At 39.0% G+C, this 13,969-nt stretch overlaps 1 pseudogene; it reads right to left on the minus strand.

Annotated features, from left to right (window-relative positions):
- Positions 1-12,582: 12,582 nt before the first annotated feature.
- Positions 12,583-13,253, minus strand: LOC150050220 (large ribosomal subunit protein uL16-like; annotated as a pseudogene).
- Positions 13,254-13,969: the final 716 nt, after the last annotated feature.

Consider the following 13,969-nt stretch of genomic DNA (forward strand, 5'->3'; position numbering starts at 1 on the left):
TGTAACGTGCTGTTCTCTAGTAAAGTCCTGTTTATCCACAGTGGCAGGGAGGCGTAGAAGGGATTTCTGCCCCCATGTCTGAGATAGAGCAGACAGAACTGGATCTCCTTTCGTTAGGCATCCCAAGGGCATGACTGTTTCCATGTATGGGAAAACCGTTGCTTTGGACCAAAGATAAATTAAGCCTCTGGGTTAGAGGGAAATCTTGAAGGTCAGTATTCAGATGATAAAAGAAAATGGAGGCTTCCCTAGCTATGGTAGAGGTCACTAAAGAGGGGAGGTTTATCGGCTTCCCAGCCCTGGTGCTAATGAGTGATAAAGAGCTCTAATTTGAAGACTCCCTGGAGCTGTTAAAGTGTGGGTGAAACGCAGACAATTCATCAGCTTCCCAACAATCTCTTGCCTCACACAAACATAAAAGCCATTTTGGTGCGGTAGGAGTTCCCACCAAAGGATGAGAAGAAACCAGAAAAGGAGCTAAATTTGAGTATTCCAAAGCCTAACAAAATAAGTACCAGGAAAGCGATCATTGCAAGAGGGGAGGGGAGGGTCAAGGAGAGAGATAAAAAAATGAAAGGGGAAAGGAGGACGAATACAGGCAAGAATTCATGATATAGAGCACAGAATTAGGAAGCATAAGGGACGGGATGGGTCAAAAGTGGGGTAAAGATGTTGACAGGATGACACAGATCAAGATTCATTGTACACAAAAGAGTGCTTTGTTAAAAAGCAGAAATATAAGCACTTAGCCTAAAAGTAAGATAAGTGAGAGAAGGGCTGAGTTGGAAGGGATGGGTGAGAATGTTAGAAGGAGTGACATTGAACAAAATGCATTGTACTCATAAACTTCTTTGGTAAATGGCAAGCCCTTTGTGCAACTACTTAATGACAATGAAAATAATCAAAATATTTTAGTATTTCCACTATGTGCAAGACCAGAGTCTAATCATCCTTCACCAAGGGTTAGTCACCTGACATAGTCCGCATTATAGTGCCTCAATTTTCCAAATATGGTGCCATGTTTACAGATGAGGAAATCAGAGCACATGACGATTCAATGATGCAACATCTGTGCCTCAGTTTCCTCATCTGTATACAAAACTAATAGATGGTAGGTGTTTCAGTTCTCAGGTACCTGACCCTAAGTATTCTTCCCAGTTAGAATTGCTTATACTTCATAGTAGATAGTATATGTAAACTTATTTTGAGACTGTTCTCTTCATGGAATGCCTGTCAGACTTTCTAAGCTAAGCACATATCGGGTAAAGGCCCAGGGTTACTCTGGTTCCCCCTTTTTACACAAGGTTTAGCCTATCCCTTTTTCTGCCTTGGACCAGTCAAAACTCACTGGACAAACAATGATGTTTCAGTCTAGTGAAAATCCATTAAAGTGGAACTGGGGTATCTGGATCTGCCTTGGCTGAATCTGTGCCATTAATCCAACCCATATTCATTTAGTGAGCAGATTCAGTAATAACACTTCTGGGTTGCAGAGTATGTACTGACCAGAAGGATGGAAGTTGATTTAAGCCACTTGCAAACTGCTCATGGTTTAGAGAGGCCATTATCAAAAATAGATTGACAAGAATAGGGCAATTTCGAGTATAAAAGAAACAGTGTAGTTTGGTATATTTTAGGTCCACATGTGAAATACATTTAGAAATATGAATCTTGGGTTCCAGGGATGAAAATTAAAAACTAGAGATTATGGTTTAGAAGTCAGAAATACAGAGACAGTATTTCAGTCCACTTAAAGTATAATTATGCAGACAACATAGCCAATCACTGAAGCATTCGTTACTCATCCGGTCATTGTTCCTAGGGGAGCTTTCTTTGCACCAGGCTTTCGGTGAGGTTTGGGAGAATGAATAGGTCTGATTTGGTCTGTTTTCAGAGGACACGTAAAAATTATAATTTTTCTGTTTGAATTATGTTTTCATTATTTTAAGAGGTCATAAAAAGGGGTTATAATTCAATGTTTTAGTTTATCAGCATGGTGCATCAATATTGTTATAAAAAGTAGGAAAAACCGGGACCGGGAGTTTGGCCTAGTGGTTAAAGTGCTTGCCTAGCATGCATGAAGACCTGGGTTCGATTCCTCGGTACCACATACATAGAAAAAAGCTGGAAGTGGTGCTGAGGCTCAAGTGGTAGAGCTCTAGCCTTGAGAAAGTCCAAGGACAGTGCTCAGGCCCTGAGCTCAAGCCCAGGATTGGCAAAAAAAAAAAAAAAAATAGGAAAAACAGCATTTCAGCTTGCTATTTGTGCTAAGGGGAAAAAGGGAGTTGAAAAATAATGAAATAATAAAGACCTCTCAGAAGAGGTGATATTTAAATTGAGCAGTTTGTTAGCTTTAGCTCTCCAGAGAAATCAAGCCAATAGGATACTAGAAAAAACAAGCAGGAAAAAGGGGAAAAGGAGAAAGTGCGCTCCTGTGCTCGCGAAAGAGAGAGAGAGAGACAGAGAGAGAGACAGAGAGAGAGACAGAGAGAGACAGAGAGAGAGAGACATAGAGAGAGACAGAGAGAGAGACAGAGAGAGAGAGAGGGAGGGAGAGAGAGAGGGAGGGAGAGAGGGGGAGGGAGAGGGAGAGAGAGAAATGGAGAGAAGAGAGAAATTTTCATTAAAAACTGAAATTTGCTGAAGTAGTTATAGGGGCTAAGAAATGCCAAGATCTGTAGCCAGGATTGATGATGGAGTAAATTCTAGTTCAAGTCCAAAGGCAAGAGGGACAATCAATATTTGAACTCAGAATCAAACACAGAGCAACAATTCCCTGTTCCTTAGCAATTTTGTTCTCTGCGGGTCTTTGGTAGTTTGGATGAGGTCTATTCATATTGATGAGGCCAGTGAGCTTTGCCCATTCTACAGATTCAAATGTTAGCCTCCTCAGAAATATTCTTTTGTTTGTTTGTTTTTGTGGGTCGTGGAGCTTGAACTAGGCCTGGGCGCTGTCCCTGAGCTCTTCAGCTGAAGGCTACTGCCCTACCCTTGAGCCAAGCCCCACTTCCCATTTTCTAGAGGTTAATTGGAGATAAGAGTCTCAGGGCCTTTTGTGCCCAGGCTGGCTTTGAACCTTGATCCTCAGATCTCAGCCTCGGGAGTAGCTGGGATTACAGGCCTGAGCCACCTCTCCTGGCTATCATCATAAATATCCTTAAAAATGGGCCTAGCAATCATTATGTTTAACTGAAATATCCGGACACTTGATGGCTCATGCAAGTTGACTCAATGAGTCATCACAACCCAAAGAAAGAGAGAGGTTCTGTCATGTTAACTGCAGTAAAGAGTGTTCTGTGGGACTTGACACAAGAGAACAAAGAAAGGTCTTCAGAGAAAATGTTTTCACTATGCCAAATAAGTAAATAAACAAAATCTAGACTATCCAGAATCTTTAAAACCTTCGGAAGACTCTGAATCAGAATTTTAACAGTGGTAGAAAATCAACGAAGGAAATTTCAAGGAATGAATTAGACTTTTACTATGAGATTACATTTTTTCTCATGTTACACAATACATTGTATAGATAGAGACTGATATTAGAGAGAATAAAGAGGATTTGTACCTCTTGCTTGACAAGAAGATGTGAAAAATATAGTGGCATGAACCATGTGACTAAATTCTAGAACACTAAATAAGCAGAAGTGACATAATAGATTCTACTAAGTCCCTGCAAAGGCATTTCTTACCGAAGGCATCCATCATTTTTTAAAATTTTTCTCAGCAAAAGTGAAAAATCGATTTAATGAATATTAGCCTGTTTTGTTCTCAACTTGAATGAGAATAGCAGTTACAATAAAATCCAATGAGAACAGTGAATATTCTTTAGCATTTGAGTCTATATGTTATCTTTTTTTTTTTTTTTTTTTTTTTTTTTTTTTGCCTGGGGCTTGAACTCAAGGCCTGAGCACTTGAATTCAAGGCCTGAATGCTGACTATGGGCTTTCTCAAGGCTAGTGCTCTACCATTTCCAGCTTTTTCTGTGTATGTGGTACTGAGGAATTGAACCCTGGTCTTTGTGGTTGCTAGGCAAACAATATACCACTAGTCCAAAGTCCTGGCCCCTAATTATGTTATCTTTTAACATCATTGGCTGCTAATGAGAAAGGCCCCTCCTTCCTTCTATTAAAATAGCTAAAAGCAAATGAAATGAAATTTCTTCTGAAGGTTATCACCTGGACAGGTAAATTTTCTTTTGTGTTAAGATAATATAGTGATCATGCATTCCAGAAATTACAGACTGCTTTGTTCAATTCACCTGCTGAGAGAGAACATACAATTGTCTAAGATGCTTTCCTATGGCACTGAAGTCTTAAAAAAAAACCCTGAGATACCCAACTTGAATTTTCCTCTATCACCAGGTTGGTGTGTTTTCAATGAATAATAAATGACCTCTCGTAAAAACAAGTTCTTTGACATCTTCCTAAGTTTGGTAGAGCTGGGGAAACGTAACACACAAGTCTAGGTCAGGTGAAATTAGAATGGATTCTGCAGTTCCTTTATAAAGATGCAGTGATGGCTCGAGTGAGTGATAGAGTGAGGACAGAATGTGGTCCTTTGATATCTGAGTAATGAGCCCTCTCCACAACCCCACAATGCTCTTAAGACTGAGAATCACTACAAGACATATTTTGCTGTTCTGGAAATGGATCTTTGCCCAGTCTCTTTGCTTCAACAGTAATCTTCAGAATAGATACAGCATAATGTTTTCTAATTACAAGAATCCAGCCAACATGGGGCGCAGTGGCTCACGCCTGTAATCCTACCTATTCAGGAGGCTGAGATCTGAGGATCAAGGTTCAAAGCCAGCCTGGGCACAAAAGGACCTGAGACTTTTATCTCCAATTTCCAATTAACCTCTAGGAAACAGGAAGTGGAGCTTGGCTGGAGGGTAGGCAGTAGCCTTCAGCTGAAGAGCTCAGGGACAGCTCCCAGGCCAAATTCAAGCCCCATTAACCCTCCTCCCCCCCAAAAAAGAAAAGAATCCAGCTGGATGCTGGTGGCTCATGACTGTAATCCTAGCTATTCAGGAGGCTGAAATCTGAGGATTGTGGTTCAAAGCCATCATGGCAGAAGGGTCTGGGAGACTCTTATCTACAATTAACCACCACAAAACTGGATGTTGAACCACAGCTCAAAGTGATAGAGTGCCTTAAGCAGGAGAAACTTAGGGAGAGTGCCCAGGTACTACGTTCAAGCCCCATAACACATCCCCGCTCAAGCACGCATGCACACACATACACACACACAAACACACACAAGCTAATTACAAGAATTATTCAAGCTAAAGAATCATCTTTTATATTGAGCAGAATTATTTTTCTTTTTAATTATCTGCTTTTACAACAGATTGGACATCACTGCTAGTTCCACAAATGGATCTCATGCAAGTTGTTTAGCACAAACTTATATGGAATTTATTGTATATAGAAATCCCCTCATCTCTACCTGCTATACATTTGAGTCTTTGTCAGCATGCCACCAAAGGAGCAAAGGAGAAAATAAGAAAGCTCAAGAATTCTTCCCAGTTGTGGAGATATATCAGAAAAGGTAAAATTTATTTTGCCAAGGAATTCACTGTTTATAGGCAACTTTCCATATGCAGAACATTCATTTTTATGTATTTCCTGTGGTGGTCCTGGCATAAACAACATACTTTAGATTCTATTATCATAAACCTAACTATTGCTGGGTACCAGAGGCTCACACCTGTAATTCTAACTACTTAGAAGGCTGAAGTAGAAGAATTGTGATTCAAAACTAGCCCAGAGAAGGAGCATCCATGAAACCCTCATTACTAATTAACCACCAAAAAGCTGGATGTAGAGCAATGGCTTAAGTGGCAGAGCCCTAGCCTTGAGGGGACAAAAAAGCCCAGAGATAGTACCAGGACCCTGAGTTCAAGTCCCAGGACCAGTACAACAACAATAGCAACAATAAAAGCCAGATAAACAAACAGATCTAGTACATCATATTACCAAAACTCAAATGATAATTTATATATCATTGATTTTTTTCAGTCTAATTGTTCATCTTACTTTTCTAGAATTTATTCATAACTCACCCAACAGTGACAACCCAATCTCCACTGTCCTCTCTTCTGCTATTATAATAGCCTGAGAATTAGGGTTCTTGCCTACTTTGGATCTTTGATCAGCCAATAGCCAAAGTGATGTTAAATCAGTCTACTGCTCAATATGCTTCAGTGGTTCTGTTCCATTAGAGGAACAACCAAGGATTCCACTTATTTGAGATTTCTTCCTACTACCATCTTCCTCTCCTGTCTGCTTTGCTAAACTTTCATTAGGCATACCACTCTCAAGGTACTCTCAAAACTTTTAGACACATTCCTACTCTAGAGTCTTGGCATGTTATGTCTCCTCAACTTGAGATTTTCTTTCCCTGCAATATAGAATAAATGGTAGCATATCTCCTTCCTGCCAGATTCATACATTGAAATCTTAAGGCCCAGTGTGATGGTCTTGGGGCATTGTGTTTTGGCAGAGTGAGGAAATCGGGATGGAGGATGCAGTTTTTATGAACATGAGACATGAGTTCTTACTGATGCTGCTCTCTGCTTCCTACTATGTAAAGATACAATTTAAAAAACCATGATTATTTGCTAACCAGAAAGAATGACTTTATCAATTACTGGATCCATTAGTATCTTTGATCTTAGACTTCTTACCATCTAAAACTATAAGAAATGAATTTTTAAGTGCCTCAGTTTGATGCTCTTTTTGTTACAACAGCTGGAACTTACTTAGACGTTTCATCTTTATCATAAATTCACATTATCAGTGAATCTGCCTATGAAGCCCATTTAAGATTCTCCCTAGCTATGCTCAGCTTTAGTCTTTAGAACAGAACATGGAGCTCACACTAGATACTTTATGTATGTATGTATGTATGTATTTACTTACTTACTTACTTACTTATTTGTATCTTTTTTTGTCAGTCACAGGGCTTGAACTCTGGGCCTGGGCACTATTTCTGAGCTCTTCAGCACAAGGCTAGTGTTCTACCACTTGAGCCACAGCGCCAATTCTAGTTTTCCGGTGATTAATTGGAGATAAGAGTCTCACAGACTTCTATTCCAAAGCTGGCTTTGAACCACAATCCTCAAATCTCAGTCTCCTGAGTAGCTAGGATTACAGGCATGAGCCACCAGCACCCAGCTTATGCTTTTTTTTAAAAAAAAAATAAGAACATAATGTGGCACATAGTAGCTTCATAATCAATACTTATTGATTAAATGGATTGATGGTTGATTTTTTTTCCCTCCAAACACCATACTAGTCGGTTTATGCACATCCAATTTAATTCTCAAAATAATGCAAACTTGAAAAGAAATTTGTCTTCAGTTTTCCAACAAGAAAACTGAAAAACAACAAAAACTTATTGCATCCAAAAATTTTCTCCACTCATAAAAATTGGAAAGTAAGCCCACGGTCCCAGCTCCTTCATCCTCCCCAATCCCTCTGGCACTGAAAGGCTGAAGAGCCAAATTGCCTCATAAATAGGAAGACATGGATGAGGAAGGATTCTTTCAGCATGATGTATAAAGGTATTCAGTATGGCTCACTAAAGTCACAGCACAGCATAAAAGAAAGGAAGATCTCCCATTCTCTCTTCTACATCACGTTGCTACTCTAAACCTCAGGTCCCTATCTAAAGTCTATAGTGTCACCAATACATCATTATATTAACCTTAGACACCTATCAGTTTGTTGTCTATGCACACAGATACTATGTGGTTGGTTCTTTAGAAAATAACTATAGGAAAAACATACACTCTGTTCCAGATGTCCTGACACACATCTTCTTCGTGTACACATGCCACCATGTTCTTACCTTATCTGGGCTTCAATAGACACTTAGTGAGGTCTTGCTCCTTGTTGAAGGAGAGATTCCACAGACAGGTTCAAAAGCAGACGTGACCCTGTCTTCTGATCTGCTTGTAGACATTCTTTTGCCAATGAAGACTAAAGCTATCTCTGGGCAGGGTGTGTTGGAAGAAGTGGGTAAGGGATGGATTCCTTTCCACACTTGATTGTAAGACACTCTTGGGTCATACTGGGTCAAGGAAGTGAGTTGAAGAGGCATATGACATTCCTGACCCCCTTTCATCTCAGAGACTCAAGAATGATGATTCCTGGAATACACGAATGCATGAATGGTCACGCGCTCACATTCAAGCACACAGCAAGCACCTATAGTATACTCAGCTGTGTAACAAGCAGAGAGTTCCATTATTGCATATATTGTATTGTTAGAGACTTCTAACATGCCATGTATTGTATTGTTAGAGACATCGAACAGACAGAAACCAGGTGATAACTTGAACACAATCTAATAACAAATGGCATAAGCATGGCACATTTTAGCTAGATAGAAAATACTAAGAAAGTTAGTTCTTAGAGTTTTGGGAAGAGTTACCACAGTGAAGATTTGGCCTTAAGGACAGTTAGGTATGAAGATTTACAAAATGAAGTAGTCAAGTTATTTAGAATAAAAGAAATTGTTTTATCTTTAAAAATGCTTGAACTTTTTAAAAAATAAAATAAGGCAGAAATTAGTAAACCTGAGGAGGAGAGATGAATTTCTTTGCTTGCTAATGGAGACATCATGTGGACATTTAAAAGCCTGTAGGAGAAGCTAAGCTCCCTTATTTCCCCCCATTAATCTAGAAAATTATGATAATATTGTCCCCAATAGAGACAAAAGGCATTATCCTTTACCACCAGGGAAGTTATAAAATGTGTTCTTAAATATTTCACTCCAAGAAACAGTTCCACATAGATGACGTCAGCAGGAATGAGCTATAACACACTAATGATGTCATCTCTGACTCATATTAAATAGATTAATGAAGCATAACTTCCCTGAAGAACAAAAAAAGTTCTGCCTATCATAAGCCAACTATGAACATTATAAAAAAGCAAGTGGGTGTACCTTCACTGACAGTATTTCAAGGACTCCTGTAACAAATCTGGGGGACATTCAAACCAAGTCAGTGTCATCTCAACATTTTTGGTATAGGAGTCATGATTTGAAACTGACTCATGTTTTAAATCTGGAAAGTGAAGCCAACTATAAATCTTCCTATCTCACCTGGGGCTATAAGGAAAGGGCAAAATCAGAATGGGGATACTGTAGGATGAATATAAAGATCCAGAATTTATGCATACTTTGCCACACCCCAAATATACCTCATTGTAGGAACTAAGGTTCTAACTGATGCTGTGTTTACTAACTACAATATCTTATAGGACAGTATATTATGACTCATTTGTTTTGTTGCTAAAATGAGGCTTTCATGGTGATTAAAACATAACATATGGGCTTAGTGAAGTGCTAGTGACTCAAACATGCAATTCTAGCTACAAGAGAGTGAGATGATGGAGAGTCAAGGTTCAAAGATAAAGCTATGATACTCCTCCAATTAATCAACAAAATACTACACTGAAGACATGACTCAAGTGGCAGAACACCAACCAAAAAGGAACTTGAATGAAATTCCCAAGTTCAAGCCCCAGTACCAGCACGTGCACATACACAAGCATAAACACACATATTACAGCTCTTCTTTCGATCAGGACGTGGACTTCAGTATACTTAGTTCCATGTGGTCTGTAATAAGAGTTATTGAAGGGTTGGCAAGGAAATGGAAGGTATCATCCTCTGCTGTTTGGATAAGAAACTAGACTTCCTATTTGTCAGTCCTGATGAAAATGCAAGTTCACTTAGAGGTCCACATAAGGCCGGTGATAAGACTAGAGAAAGATGTGGCTTAGGGATGTGTTGCATTATTAATTTCACACCCATCGTTGTATTGGCTATGTTGGCACACAATAAATGGTATTATTCAGTCAAACTTAATATAGACTTTTAAAATTCTATTCACATAAACAGATCTCATTGCTATAGCCAGAGAATAGATGTGACAAATGAGATTACTTTCAAACTTGGGTACAGGTAAAACACATGTATGGAATAGTTTTAAAATAGCTTAGAATGACAGTGACAAGTCTTTTACATTTGTAAAGCTTGTGGGTGCTTAAAAAATATCAACATGTCCACACAAATTTGAGTTTCAAACAGGTTGCTATGCTTATAGCAAGTAATTGCTGGCATTCTAGTCAAAGATCTCACTAATAAAGTAATATTTTTTTTTTGCCAATCCTGGGCTTGAGCTCAGGGCCTGAGCACTGTCCTTGGACTTTCTCAAGGCTAGAGCTCTACCACTTGAGCCTCAGCACCACTTCCGGCTTTTTTCTATATATGTGGTACCGAGGAATCGAACCCGGGTCTTCATGCATGCTAGGCAAGCACTTTAACCACTAGGCCAAACTCCCGGCCATAAAGTAATATTTAATAGAGATGATGTCTACTTCCTAGTTTTAATTCAGATTGAATTTGAATTGAATTGAATTTGGATTGAATATATATTATACTATATATTGTATACATTTATGTATTATATTATATACAATATATATGTGTGTATATATAGCACAGGTCTAATTTTATATTTTATGGTCTATCTTCATATGAATTTAATATTTCATATAAGAAACACTATTATGTACAGAGGGAAATAAGACACAGGAATCAGTACACTCGGTAGAAAGTTCACAAGGAACTTCAGTCCCCCCCGACCTAAGAGCTCTAATAGCTTATATCATTCCTAATATTTCTATTCGATTCTTCAGTTTATTGATAACATCAGTTACTGACACTAAATATGAGTTAGGCTGATCCAAAGGATTTTAGTCTTTCAGGTTAGAGATTCTCAGGCAAACTGATTAAGTTAGAGTAACCTGTTGGGAAATCAACTGGAAAAGACTTGTGTAACTGGAAGCAGATATCATATTTTCTGTGCCTCATAAAGGATGCTTTTGTAATAACAATTTGCATTCCACAAGACACTGGAGTTTTGTCACAGTTGAATTTAACTATGAATTATACAAACATGCAATGTGTTCTCCACCCTCCTCCCCCACTGCTCACATCAAACCTGTTCAGCTTTGAAAACCATGTTTCCTGACATACAGCTTGTCTTCATAAAGACCTGTTGGGGTAATTCTTAGTGTATGAGAAAAGTACCGTGACCGCTTTTTGACCCACTGACAGCTGTAGGTTTTACCATTTCCCTGACTATAATGCCCTGGATAGCATTTCAAATATACAGAGTCACAACCTTTATTGTTTGCCAGATGGGCTGTGAAATGTATGCTAATGTTCATAATAGGATTATACAAGGTTGTTTATTGTCTGAAAACTAATATGAGCATTATCCTCTATGTGTTTTTTTTTCTTCCCAATGGGTTTTCCCTTTTACTAGGTAATAAGAAGTCTAATTTTAATCAAAATTAGATATCGGCTTTCAGCTTTACAAATGATGGCTCATTTAGGCCCATATTTTAGTGGTATTAGAGGTGGAAAACAAGAAGAATTATCCAGGTAAACTAAAGCACAAAGGACATATTATAATTTAGCATGAGGTATGACAACTAGCAGCAAGCACTTATTTCGAATAAGAATTGAATATGATTCAACTAAGTTCACTATGGGGCAAAGAACCCTATATACAATAGAAAGGGGCATTTTTAACATACAAAATATAGGGTGTATCTATAACACCACTGTCCTTCAGACACTGTGTTCTCAGTTTTGTTTATAGATCTCCAGATGGGATCCCATCTCTCGTCTAGTTTTGGTTTCCATCACAGATAGATGCTGAGGTAAGACTGGGTTTCAAATGCTTTACTTGAGAGAGATTGGTAAGTCTTACAGTGAGAAATGGGAAGCCAGATGAGTAAAGAAAATGCCAGTACAGGGCAGGTTTCCAAGTGGGACACTTCTAGGGCAAACAAGATTCAATCCCATTGGGGATTATCTAGAAAGATTTGTGAACCATACCTTATAATGGTCCCAATGAGAAGCATCAAGAATTTCTCATTGGTTGACAGCCACTCTCAGGTCATATACCTGACCTATCAGAGAAAGCTGTTAGGCAGGATGTAGGCAGTCAGAGGCATGCCAAGGACTCCACAGTGAAGCCCATAGTAGGTTTGAAAATCCACAGCTTCTATAATTCCTACTGGAATCAGAGTTTGAGATCTGACTGCATCAAGCTAGCATCTGGTTCTATCATCCATTTATGGCAAACATTTTTGTGATTAGAGATTCCAGCCTTACACTATGTTTCTGTTTTACTGAATATCACTGAGGCTGAAGACTAGATTTCCATTTCCTTTACATAAGAAAGACATGGTGTGGGAAGGAGAGGGGAGTACATGAACGAAGGGAGAAAAGCTGAGCAAACACAGTCATATTCAATGCCCCTTGTGAGAAGTTGAGCTACATAACTTAAGGGTATGTGCGGGATGAAGAAAGATGAGGGAGAATGATGAAAGGGCGGACGTTGAACAAGATGCGTCCCATTCTGAATGTGATGTGTGTAACTTTTACAACAACCTTAATAAATAAATAGACATAAATATAAATCATAGATGAGAGGGGATGTTCGAGGATACTTCTTTTTGTTAGTATGCACGTTTACTCACAAGAGCATGATTAAGAAATGGACAGTACAGTGGAAGTTGAATCCTGCCATTTTCCCAGGTGACAATGATTGTGGATATATTTGATTCCACAACCCTTGGGGAGGAGCTGCTTTTCAGCTGTCATGTCTTCCAACTCATCCGCATTAAATTGGGTAAAGCTCCACCTGTTTGAGACATGGATCAATCTTCTAGTTAGGGAAATAGAACTCGGCCTTGTGTAGTGCCTCAAATACATGTTTTTTATTCTGCAGCTTGGTACAGATGGACCTGGCAGATATGAACCCTGATGACTGTATTCTGAGGATTCCCAAAGGTACCCTGCATATCTTTCCCGCTCTCTCTGGAGCCTGCCTAGGAGATCTTGTTGATGTGAATTATGTAGAAAGGGTGGAGCCACACTGGAAGAGAACCGCTATCAAGGCCACAGGTTTGTTTTTTTGTTGTTTTTTTTCCCCATGGACTTATTGGTACAAATGTTTGCAGCCTCCAGGGCTTCAGGGAAGAACTGCTTATATTTATCTGACGCCATCTGGCCACAAAGCAGGAATTCATCCACTTTTGACTTCTTCTACCCCAGGTCAAAGATGTGGATCTTGGCATCAGGAACATCTGGGCAGGAGCAAGACTTGGGTACAGCTTGTTCTTATAATACTGGTAACATTGGGTGGGGCCATGTCCCATGGTAATACTAGAAACTTTGATGGCATGCTGAAGAAAAAGAAGAGTTGCTACCAAGAGTACCTATGATCATTGTTTCACAAACAGGATCTGAAATCATCCTGGCTTATAATAAACATACCACAGGTTTTAGGGTCCTATTTGCATGCCCCACTCCTGCCTTTGCCTCCTTCCTTTAGTAGTTAACATCACTGATAGATAACAACTGGAAATCCAGATTAATGTTGAAGAGAATGAGGGTTCACAAGACTACCTCTTCAGATTTAATAATCCATCAGAAGAATTCACAGAACTCAGAAAAAAAGCTGTTTTTCTTACATCATGGTTTATTATGGAAAAAGGATACTGATCAAAGTCATCAGAGGACAAAGGCTTAGAGAATAGTAGCCAAGTAGAATCATAGCCCAGGAAGAATTCATCTTTCTCCCAGGATGATATGTATCAATATCTGCAACATGCTGTCAACCAGGAAACTCACTCAAGACTTGGTATCCAGGGTTTTATATATCTATTTATTGGAGCTTAGTTATGTAAGCATAGAAAACCCATGACTCTGATATACAACCCAAGGACCAAGAATTATAGGTAAGAACCCAAATGTGCCAAATGACAATGGAGGGAGTTCTCTCTTTTTCTTTTTATTGTTGGGATAATGTATAGAGGGGTTACAGTTACATTTGTCAGGTATTAGGCGCATTACTTCTCATATACATTATTAC

This window comes from Megascapheus bottae, chromosome 18 (genome assembly GCF_031878675.1).
Source record: "Megascapheus bottae isolate mThoBot1 chromosome 18, mThoBot2.hap1, whole genome shotgun sequence".
Lineage (NCBI taxonomy): Eukaryota > Metazoa > Chordata > Mammalia > Rodentia > Geomyidae > Megascapheus > Megascapheus bottae.